Raw genomic sequence first — 9942 nt, 5'->3', positions numbered from 1 at the left:
GATAATAGATGATCACTAAGTGATCCTGAACACCTACCTACGTCAATCATAACCCCACCGTATTCCCGATCGAAGAGAGATCTTTGAGGGGACAGTCACGGTTACGCACACAGTTGGCAATTTTATTAGCTTATGTTTAAGTTATCTATTACCGGATGTTAACAAAATATTTCAAGTTGCCACATAACCGCGGGCACGGCTTTCCGAAAGATTAAACCCTGCAGGGGTGCTCCAACTAGTCCATCACAAACGTACACTGGCCGCAAAGTAATCCTCTATCACGAATCTCGTGATCTCGTCGGATTACTTAGAGGAAAACCTCCACTCTGAGGAGAACCAAAGCTTCACCGGGATTCCTATACGCAAGATATATCGCTAAGGTAAGACAAGACTAGCAGGACCTCCCGTCGTGTCGACGACCCTCATAAGAGCCGCGTATCTTAGTCTCAGGACACGACGGATGAGCTACACACACGATGGCCTGATAGAAATCACTCAAGTTGCCCTGAGTTGGCCCCGAGCAGTGTCCAGTTTGGACCAACACTCATGAGGAGCACTGCCCGGGTTGTTGATTAATTCCTTGGGGTAGCTATTCCCTATACAGATTATTATTAAGTGATTAGCAAATTAACTCCAATGTTGGGTCCTGCCGAACAAGTCTTAACACTACGCGATTTATCGAGGGGGTCCACATAACAACCCCGAACGTGTTAGGAGCGATCAATATGGAATCAAACACCGGTAGCCGGTAACTATGGCGGCAATAACGGAACAAAGCACCCAGCAAAAAGGCTAGGACTTCCGTTATTTATCAAGTATATAGGTGCATTAATTAAAATAACTGAATTAAGATAATGATATCAATTTCATGTTATCACATGAGGCAAAGCACCTGCATCTAGCAATGCTAACATTAGTAGCTGAGCAATGTCTACTTAGCCATTCAAGTTTGCTAGGAAGGGATAAGTGTTTGGTTTCATGGCATATCCGGAGGCAGTTATTTCAGTGGTAGGGAGCGAGCATATGACAAGGAAATGCAATCTAGCATAACAAGTCTAGAGATGTAATCAAGGTCATATCATCTTGCCTGTGATATCATCAGCTTGGAATGGTTCTTTTTCGTCCTGCGCGTACTCTCCCGAATCCACGAACTCATTCTCCGATCCCGGTGCTACCCAACATAAGAATAACATTCAATGAACAACACCACCTCAAGATGCAACAAGCACATGATGCATGAGATGAATATGAGCATGCATCACTATTTCTATCACTAGCACAAGCATAAGGAGTAAATACATGTTCCTGGACAGGCGACGCGGACATCCATCCCCTTTTTTGCATCAGATGGACCATACCGGGTAGGGCTCTTACACCCTACCAAAGAGATAAAAGTGGGTTGAGAAGGAAACTGCTGCTCTCATGCACCCTTAGTGCAGGCTACCAAACACGTCCTAACATGCAAGCAAGCCCCACGCTGCCGCACATCTGCCAAGGAGGGAGACCGTCCTGCCGCCGCCCACACCGCGAGGGCTTTGCCCCAACAATGCCTGCTGGAGGGGGCGAGGGGAGGAGGAGCGGGAGGTGGGGTTCCTGGATGGCGGCGGCGGGAGCTCTTTAGTTCGCCTGCGAGGGTAGCGTCTTTAGGTCGCCTGCGAGGGTAGCGACACGGTAGTCTTTTTTGTATTCCGAATCTTCTAAAGTGTTGTCTACCAGCCACGAGTGCTTTCACCACCTACACCGTTTGTAGTTAGGGAAATTTATTGCCAGTATGTAACATGATAAAATATTGTTGAGGTTCATGAAATTTCAAAAGGCACTTAAAGTGCAGAGAGCTTTTTTAGTTTGCATGAAAAAGCAACACTTATTGCCAGTATAAACTGTCAACTTAAAATATTTGAGTGATAAACAATAACTGAAGGCATGTTAGGAATAGGAGAATAAATATAGCTAAATAGGTATCCGTAACCAATTCTCTGATATGCAAAACTGGAACAGGTATTCACTAACCATGCATGTTAGAAATAGGAGAATAGAAATATGTTTTATGTGCTACTAACTATTGCTCATACATGCAAAACCCAAAAGACAGCATTTGGGTAATAAAAAGCTTAATTTTCTTACATGAACTTGTGCGGATTTGTGCATGTCGGCTGAAATTGTTCATGGGGTTCAGCCATTATCCAGTAAGCTATCTGTAGAAACCATCATTACAACTTCCTCGGATGCATCTTTCTTCAGTATGTAGACACATATGTAGGTCAATCTCACTGCTAAAATGAGTAGGACCTATCAAAAAAATCAGCAGAAATAGCAAAGGACCTTCTCATTTAAAGTTAGCAGCACCCATGCACAAAGTGTAAATCTTCAACATGGTTACACCAAACAATGGTATTAGTATTATACTAGTACAAAATAGAGTCATTTATTTTGAGACGGAGGGAGTACATGCTAAGAGAAATAATCGGGGACCTGCATGTACAGCAAAACACATGGTAGAACATATTCACTCTGTAGGTATGACAGTAATAAATTCCCTGTTTATACAACAAACTGATTGCTAACGTCATAAATCTGGAAAAGAAGATGAACTAAGTAAAAGAGCTAAACTTGAGTAAACTAAATTCAGAGAAGAAAGAATCTTTTCCAGTAAGTCACTACTCACAACAGCTTATTTCTCCCTGCACAGTACTATTCAATCTTAGAAAAAATATATATGCGACCCAAAATCTGATGAGAGTAATCTTCCAATAATTGAATTAACATGTTGAGGCAAAAGAAACAACTATTGCTGGTCGTGTATCATCAAATTTATACCCAAACTTGCATATTAATCTTGCATTATGTACTAAAACTTTGAACAGATCAAACCTAGCACAAACACATCTTGAACTGGACCAAATTCACTTCAAAGGTAGAATTAATATGGACCAATCTGGAACTGGGACAGTTAGGGAAAGAACAGGTTGCCATGCTTATGCATTACACAGGAAAAATTAAGGGCGTACCTAATCCCTGTTGTGCTCGTTGATGGCCGTGGCTGAACCAGATGGGCAAAAAGACGGTCTCGGCAGCCGCGTTGTTAATCCATGCCGCATCGCGCGTGCCGTCGAGCCTGTGAGATGTGAGGTTGTTGAGCCCACGCACGCTCCCGCCTCCATGTTGTCTGGTAGCTGGAGGGCCGAGAGAAGCACAATGATGTAGGCAACAACATCTGTTTGCTAGTGTGGGCGTGGGGCGTGTTTTTTTTGCCTCGATCGTGGGACGTGCGAAGAGACGAAGGGGGTTTAGTAGCTTTCGTTTTTGTCAAGGGGCTAAACGTGAAAGTTTAGCTCATTAGATGCTAAATCCAACAGCTAATATTTTTGGCTAGATCTGTCCTCTCGTCTTTTTAGAGGTAGTAGATAGATACTTTTCCTAAATATAAGTTTTTTTAAAGTTTTTATTAGAAGACTACATACGGACGTATATAGACATACTTTAAAATATAGATTCACTCATTTTGCTCCGTATGTAGTCATCTAGTGAAATATAAGACTTATATTTAAAAACGATGGGAGTAGATAGTAGATGAAGTCATATCAATTCAATATTTTTGCTACAATCGCTTAAAAACAAATGAAGTCTATCGGTTGACTTCCATGGTGTACTCCAATCAGAAATAGGATCACATAATTATGCAAATTACCCAACAGTTTGCGATGAACTTATGAACTTATAATGAACTCTAATAGAATACTATTTTACAATCAGCCAAAACATATCCTACCGATAGATTGGAAGCATAAGTTCACGCGAACTTGTTCATCTATATATAGTAACTATAAACATCTCTGCGTGGAATAGGTTCTGTTGATTCATATGGCAACTCCCTGGGTGAAGAATCTCCACTCCTGACGTCGTTGAAGATCTTGTGAAATAGGTTTTGTTGATTCATATGGCAACCACTAGTGGGGACGGGGCCTTTAGCCCCGGCCCGTAAGGGGCTTTAGTCCCGGTTCACCAACCGGGACTAAAGGGGCGGGACTAAAGGCCTAACCTTTTCGTCCCGGCCCTCTTACACGCCGGGACTAAAGGTGCTCCACGTGGGCGCCTCGTAGCGCCCCAGGGATAGGCCCTTTAGTCCCGGTTCGTTACAAGGACCGCGACTAAAGATTTTCAAATTTTGCTTATTTTTGGTTTTTTTTAATGAAATTATTTTTGGGTTTTAGGGTTTTAGGGTTTAGGTGTTCGGGAGATTAACGTGATGCCTCGTTCGGTGTTCGGGAATTAGTTTTCATATAATTTAAATAGAAATAATTATGCATATATATATATATATATATATATAAGATTAACTTATCTTACAAGCGATCATATATATACAATTATATGGAGATCTGAATTATCGGGACTAGAGCCCGTATATTCGATTACATGGACGAACATCAGTAATGGCCCTTAGCTACACTAAATCGTCCTTTGTCTTCTATAGCTTCCGTCCTCAGAAATCCCGCAAGCTCCTCTACAACAGCAATCGCGCGTTGCTCTGGTAGGACCTTCGTCCTCATGGCCGTGTGCTATATAAGAAAAGGAGATGAATATGAATATCAATCATGATAACAAAGAATGACGGGTAAAAATAGAGGTGTGAATGTTCATTGCTGACGTCGAATCTGTGATCCTTGAACTCAGAGGTAAACATGCGAGTGGTCTCGCAAACATAGTATCCGCATAGATGCGTTCCCCATGGCTGCTGGTCGCACTTTACGAGAATAGAATATATATAATCAAAATAATAATCTAGCATCGTAAATGTATTGAAAATTAATAGAAGTATATCATACTACTACTTACTTCAGCCGCTCTAAAGGTCAGCTTCTCAGGCTCGATACCGGGAGTCACGCACTTGAACCGCTTGCAAACCCTGCCCGACAAGGATAATGATTTGCTAAGTTTTTCATTAATTGATATATCAGAAAATCATCGAAAGAGACCGATAGAGCGCAAGAATGATTAAAATTACCCTTGGAGCATGTCCTGCAGGCTTTGGAACTGTTCCAAGGGTCTCGATAATGGGTCGAAGGCATCAACTCTTCCCTTATCAATTTGAATGTCCAACATAATCCAATGAAAGCTGCACATGTATATATATATGTGTGTGTGTGTGTGTGTCAGTAACTTACCAATTACACTTATAAGTGAATGGACACAACAGAGTAAAGACCCTCACACTACTGAAATTCAGAAATTTGCCGTCTGCCAAGGCGGACGGCAAAGGTGGCTACCACGGACGGCAAAGGATTTGCCGTCGGTCAGCAGACGGCAAAGTAGACGGTAAAAAAAAATCCGGTGAAGAGGCTCTTTGCCGTCTGCTTTCACAAAGCGGACGGCAAAGAATCTTTGCCATGAGGGGGCGGACGGCAAAATAAGTGGGACGGCATATATTGCAACGTCCCCGTTAAGTGTTAACGGAGGCCTCCCCCCTTTGCCGTCTGCCTCCCCCCCCTTTGCCATGTGGTGGCAGACGGCAAAGAGGGGAGAGAGGGGGGCAGATTCCCCCCTTTGCCGTCTGCCTCCCCCCCTTTGCCATGTGGTGGCAGACGGCAAAGAGGGGAGAGAGGGGGGCAGATTCCCCCCTTTGCCGTCTGCCTCCCCCCCCTTTGCCATGTGGAGGCAGACGGCAAAGAGGGGAGAGAGGGGGGCAGATTCCCCCCTTTGCCGTCTGCCTCCCCCCCTTTGCCATGCGGGGGTAGACGGCAAAGAGGGGAACCAGCCCCTTTTTTATTTGTTTTTTGTTATATCCAGCATTTTTAACATTAATCAGGATATATATATATTTGACATAAATAAATATCTTTCCGTACTCATAACCATATTAAAATAACTCTCATCCATAGTGCATACATATTATGGAAGTTACATCCGTACCAAACCATATATTACACTAGTTTCATCCACGTGCATACAAAGTTTCATATACTACAATAGTTTCAATACAACACATGGTACAAGAAATCGTCTTCAAGCATTCCATCAACCAAGCTTCCCATGAAGTGAAGGTAATCTGCAAAATGACAAATAAGAAAGTTAGAAAAATAATACTAGATGAAGTAGTGTATATATAGGTTATTTCGGAGAGAAATTAGCTAAGTATAGACCATTTAGGAGCTAACTAAGCTAATTATGTCATTTAGGTGGAACCCTAGCTAACTATAGGAGAAGAGAAAGAGAAGAAGAAGTAAAAGAAGGAGGAGGAGGAGGAAGAGGAGAAGAAGAAGAAAAAGGAGGAGGAGGAGGAGGAGAAGGAGAAGGAAGAGGAGAAGGAGAAGAAGGGGAAGAAGGAGAAGAAGAAGGAGAAGGAGAAGGAGAAGGAGCGGGAGCTCCTTCTCCTTCTCCTTCTCCTTCTTCTCCTTCTTCTTCTTATCCTTTTGTCCCCTTCTTCTTCTCCTCCTCCCTCTCCTCCTTCTTCTTTTCCTTTTTCCTCTTCCTTGCTTTCATTTTCCTCTTTTTCTATTCTTGTCCCCTTCTTCGGGCTAAATTGGCTAAGAATGCCTTTTTGGAGCTAATTATGTCATTTCGAGGATAATTAGCTAAGTATAGGTCATTTATTATTAAATAGGCCATTTTGGAGCTAACTAAGCTAATTATGTCATTTAGGTGGAACCCTAGCTAACTATAGGAGAAGAGAAAGAGAAGAAGAAATAAAAGAAGGAGGAGGAGGAGGAAGAGGAGAAGAAGAAGAAAAAGGAGGAGGAGGAGGAGGAGGAGAAGGAGAAGGAAGAGGAGAAGGAGAAGAAGGGGAAGAAGGAGAAGAAGAAGGAGAAGGAGAAGGAGAAGGAGCGGGAGCTCCTTCTCCTTCTCCTTCTCCTTCTTCTCCTTCTTCTTCTTATCCTTTTGTCCCCTTCTTCTTCTCCTCCTCCCTCTCCTCCTTCTTCTTCTCCTTTTTCCTCTTCCTTGCTTTCATTTTCCTCTTTTTCTATTCTTGTCCCCTTCTTCGGGCTAAATTGGCTAAGAATGCCTTTTTGGAGCTAATTATGTCATTTCGAGGATAATTAGCTAAGTATAGGTCATTTATTATTAAATAGGCCATTTAGGAGCTAACTAAGCTAATTATGTCATTTAGGTGGAACCCTAGCTAACTATAGGAGAAGAGAAAGAGAAGAAGAAGTAAAAGAAGGAGGAGGAGGAGGAAGAGGAGAAGAATAAGAAAAAGGAGGAGGAGGAGGAGGAGGAGGAGAAGGAGAAGGAAGAGGAGAAGGAGAAGAAGGAGAAGAAGAAGGAGAAGAAGAAGGAGAAGGAGCGGGAGCTCCTTCTCCTTCTTCTTCTCCTTCTTCTTATCCTTTTGTCCCCTTCTTCTTCTCCTCCTCCCTCTCCTCCTTCTTCTCCTTCTTCTTCTTATCCTTTTGTCCCCTTCTTCTTCTCCTCCTCCCTCTCCTCCTTCTTGGAGCTAACTAAGCTAATTATGTCATTAGATGGAAGTCTAGCTATTTTGCAGCTAACTAAGCTAATTATGTCATTAGATGGAAGTCTAGCTATTTTTTATTAAAACACTAGAAATAACATACCTAAGTTAGGGTGAAGCACGGTGGCTCTGGCTTGTTTCACCTGGAGAAGGCCGCCCTGGAGAAGGCTCGACTGTAGAAGGGTCGTGCGATGCGTTTCGGGACATATTCTGCACCAAACATCGTTTGCAATGTGTAGTTAGGATGAGGACACTCTTAAGATCACTCCACTGAAATGAAACTCACCGTCCCCGCCACGTTAATGACTGGCATCGGCGGAGGGACTTGGCCGTTCTTCTCGCACATAGACTGTACATTTGGTTTCGACAAGTCAAACTTTTTATTTATTAATGAAACGGACATTCAAATGCAAGATTTGAAATAACATGAAGAAGAAACTTACCACGAAGAGCTCGTATATGGCCCTGGTAGACGCTTCATTCCGTGCCCTCTCCGCCTCCACCAATGCAGTCGTCCTCTCCTCCAGCTCCCTAATTTCCTTATCCTTCTCCGCCATAGCCGCCTGCATTGCCGCTCTCTCTTTCTGAATAGCAGCCTGCAACACAACTCATTGTTAGCAATGTAATCATATTGGTTCCAACGCACAACATAATGCGGAAAGATAGTTGAGTCCATTAAACTAACCTCGATGGCGAGCTCGACTGGCCGTGGACGACGTGTTATCTCCGGACAAGAGCTCGTTTGGCGTGCCTTTATCTGCCGGAGAGTGCTAGGACAACGTATAAGGCCGTCTCCAATGGCGAGCGAGCCATGGGGCCTCCCATTGCCAGCTATCATCACCAGCTCTGGATCAATAGGCCCCTCGCTCGGGTTAAAGTCCTCCCCTTTCCTCGCCTTCCCGTGATCTCTGTACTTCACGAGCTTGTCGTGGGAGGAGATGTTGGTGAAGTTTTCTGGATGCTCGAGGTCAGACTGAGAGAATGCCTTGACCTTCTTGTACGAGGCAGTATGGGCCATCGCATAAAGGTCGTACATCTGTGGCGCCTCCGTCTTATTGTGACGCGCCTAAAAGAGAGAGAGCAGAAAATTGTATTGGTAAAGGGCTCAAGATAGCATTAAGAATGAATTGCATGAGGCATGAAGCAAACCACATACCCAGTTCTCGCCAAATTGGATTAAGTTGACGCTCCCTTGATGGTGTGGCACGCCAACCATTTTGCCACGCCTCTCCTTGGCGTTGTTGTGGCTGGTCTCCCACGTTTCGGAGCACCACTGGTCCACCAAGGCCTCCCAACAATCCATCTTATCCACACACCATCTCGGGGGCACCTAAGTTAATAAAGAGAAAATTGAGTGCGTAAGAACCAAATCAAGGAAACTAACTACAAAGCCTTAATAATATGTAATTACCTTCATGTAATGCTCCTTCTCCATCTTAGCATCACGGCACTTCGCCTTATCAATCCTAATACGCCGCGTGGCATAGTAGTCTCGAACAGCCTGCACCCGAGCCTCGTGCCGAAAGTTTTGAAGTAGGCGGCGACATTCGGTTTCGATAACCTTTGCCGCGTCGTCCTCGTATCCCTCCTCACACCTGTAGAAGGTCTGCAAACGAGACAACACCGATTAGTACAATAAATAGCTATGGTTAATTTATAATTGTGTGAAAGAGAAATTACCCAAAACTTTCGGATCACCATGTCCGCCCTCGTGTCACACAAAACACCGTCGATCTCCACCTCCGGCGGGGCCGGGGCACCCAAGTAGTGCTCCCAGGTCATCCCTACCTCTCGCTCCCGACCGGGCAACGTAACAAACCCTGGGAAGTTTTGACGGCAAAGAACACCGAGGACGCTGTTGGGCTTGCGGACACCCTTGGCAACAATCCAACCCCTACAGTATGACAAATTGAAGCCAAAACGTTAGATATTTGAGAAAACGCGAAGGCAAAAGGTTAAATAAGAGTAAATTAACTTACTTGTCCCCATTTGGCCTAATCGACCACCTCTGGTCGGGGGTCGCTGGCACGAGCGGGAGCCCCGAACTACCACGCTGGTAGACGGTATCCCACTGGGTATCCCCCTCACCCAGCTCCTCGTCGCTACCAGCATGGCCAGTTGGCTCAGGCCAGGTATCCCACTGGGTCTCTTGGGACGTACCCTCATCCCTGCTGTGCTCCGCAGTCGTGTGGAAGGAAGCCTCTGGGACACGAGTCTCGTGGGCCAAAGGCTCGTCGACCTGAGGCTCGTCGACCCGAGGCTCGTGAACCGGAGACCGTGTAGCCTCCACCTCAGACGAATCCACCCTAGAAGTCCTCCTGTGCTCAGGTGAATCAGCTTGGGGTGGTGGCGGAGACCGTGTAGCCCTACCTCTCCCGCGGCCACGTGTACCTTTAGTACAACATAAATACCAACATGAGTAATAAAATACCAATATGCATACAACATGAGTACAACATAAATACCAACATGAATACAACGTGTACCTTTAGTGCCTC

At 44.6% G+C, this 9942-nt stretch overlaps 1 long non-coding RNA gene across 1 annotated transcript; it reads right to left on the bottom strand.

Moving 5' to 3' along the window:
• Nucleotides 1-1257: 1257 nt before the first annotated feature.
• LOC123404506 lies at nt 1258-3127 on the bottom strand. The gene is made up of 3 exons (XR_006611822.1): nt 3009-3127; nt 2125-2273; nt 1258-1735 (listed from the first exon to the last, which is right to left on the bottom strand). It is a non-coding gene; the product is annotated as an uncharacterized LOC123404506 (long non-coding RNA).
• Nucleotides 3128-9942: the final 6815 nt, after the last annotated feature.

The sequence above is a fragment of the Hordeum vulgare genome, chromosome 6H, assembly GCF_904849725.1.
Source record: "Hordeum vulgare subsp. vulgare chromosome 6H, MorexV3_pseudomolecules_assembly, whole genome shotgun sequence".
NCBI lineage: Eukaryota > Viridiplantae > Streptophyta > Magnoliopsida > Poales > Poaceae > Hordeum > Hordeum vulgare.
This window is presented reverse-complemented; position numbering and strand designations above follow the sequence as displayed.